The following is a 2,389-nucleotide window of genomic DNA, read 5'->3' on the forward strand; positions in this document are numbered from 1 at the left end:
AGATTTCATTTTTTTTTTTCCCGGTAACTATGTGCAGATTTCAGATGTGGAGAGACCAAGAGCTGAAGACATTATATTGATAGCAACAGAGAAGGAGAGTTATAGTCTCTTCAAACCGTTTTCAACAGAGTGGAAGGACAGGGACCTAAAATTTCTCCCACACAGAAGAGGGATTATGCTACTGGCGAGAGAGAGATAGCGAGAGAGTGTTTCTTTCGTCTCCAACACTTCCGAGATATGAAGTGAGGAGCACGAATCCGCTGGGAATTTCGTTTCTTGATGAGATTTAAAAGTGGGAAGGGACACGAGCCAGATTGGAACACCGAACACCTGTCGGCCAGAACCCGCCTTGAAGCTCCCTGAACCCGAATAGGGTTTGGGCTCAGACATCCCAACCCTGAACGTAAATCAGGTCAGGATCAGGTCGAGCCAGAGTTGAAACTTATGATTGAATCGGTCTGGGCCGGCCCAGCCCGACCTTGTCATCTTCTTCTTCTTCTAGGGTTGGGTCTCTCCTCTCCCCAGCCTGACCCAACCCTGCATATCCCTTCCCCCTTCCTGCCATGCATAATGCTTCAAACTGAGATGAACAAAGAACTATATCATGGGTCTCCACTATTCAATTTCAATTGTTCTTGTTGAAATCTAATATGATGTCTCAAAGCCTATGATGTTCTATACATATTTCTAGTCCCAAGAGTGGGCATGAGTTGTGTAAATCTTTTTAGTAAATGTTTAAGTGCCAATATTTTTTTTTTGGTGTATGGTTTGTGTGATTACACTTTCATCAAAAAAAAAAAAAAGTGTCAATATTTTTTTTCATTTGTAATTGGTAAATCCTTTATTTGAGCTAGCGAATTCTAATTAACCAACCAATCTGGCATCTTAGTCAATTCAAAAGACTAGATCAGTACTCTTCATGCATAAGGTTGTTCATTGTCAGGGTCAATAAGGGTCAACTTGACTTGGCCCCTGAGGGCGGGTCGGGCTTGAGTCCAACTAAGGAGACTCAAGGATGGGCTAGGGTTTTAAGAATCTCGGCCCAACCCGACCCTGTTGCAGCCCTATCATCAATCAGGATTTTATTTTTTATTTTTTTTTTTCAATTTTTATTTTTTTTGGGGGGGGGAGGGGGTAAAATGCAATCTATTGATAAGAGGTGTAGGACACATGGTTGGAGGCTTACATAAATCCCTCAACCAAGGAGTGGAATCTGACTAGACTGATGTACACTACGTAGACAGGGTCTTCCTGACTGGGGAATCCGCAACAGTGTTCAATTCCCTACAATTAAAAAGCAAAATTATATGTAAGAAAATAAGAAGTGAAGTGTAGGATATCTGATATAATCGACTGTAAGGCTAGAGGTGCCTTCTTCACAGAATCTTGCATGAAATCTATATTCTCTTTGTTGTTTGATTCCACCTCAAGAAAATCAAGGCCCGTTGCCAAGCTTCAAGCATACCTAGATTACAATGTGTTCAACTGTTTTGATAGTCGATCCACACCTCAAGCAATGGGGATCCACTGGAAAGTTGTGATGCGAACATCCTTCACCGGTGGTGAGACCATTAGCAAAAGCCCGCCACATGAAAGACCTGATCTTCGGGAGAGTGTGGCATTTCCAATTTGATTTCCATATTGAAGTTGAGGTCAATGCTCAATTGTTAACATGAGAGGAAGAAGGAGTATTAGCCAACCTTTCATCTCTATAATTGCATAACAGGTGGTATAACAACTTCACCAAAAACAATCCACTCCTTGTTGCTCCCCAAACCAGTTCGTCTTCAGAAGGGAAAAGAGAGACTTTGATACTTGAGATTGCTTTTGATTCTCTTGGGCTAAATAAAGAGGTCAACAACTCCAATCATGATTGGGATTGGGGGAGTAAAAAGAGGAAAGGAAAATGGGGATTTCTATACGTATATTTATCCCCCAAAAAAAATCATACTATACGTATCAGTTTTATATAATATGTATTTTACATTCCACAAAAAACGATACTAATGTGTTTAGATCTTACATTCCAAAACATAACCCTCCCCCCCCCCCCCCCACCACCCCCCCCCCCACAAAAAAAAAAAAAAAAGATTTCAAGGGGGGGGGGGGGAGAGTGGGGGACAGACCAGCGAACCCAAACCCTAAATAGTAATATTTTAATTAATTTTGCAAATTATTTACAAACATCTCATGAAACTCAAAATTCCATCCAATCATAGTTATACACATTTTTCAAGATATTCTCTTTATTCGGAAAATGGATTCCTTATTAGCATTTCTTCCATTCATATACAAATATTATGGCTCCAATGCACTAATATATAGTCAGGAAAGCATCAACCATTGATACATCAAAACACACAATATCTAATTGCAACGATAGAGACCT

The sequence above is a fragment of the Telopea speciosissima genome, chromosome 5, assembly GCF_018873765.1.
Source record: "Telopea speciosissima isolate NSW1024214 ecotype Mountain lineage chromosome 5, Tspe_v1, whole genome shotgun sequence".
In the NCBI taxonomy this organism is placed as follows: Eukaryota; Viridiplantae; Streptophyta; class Magnoliopsida; order Proteales; family Proteaceae; genus Telopea; species Telopea speciosissima.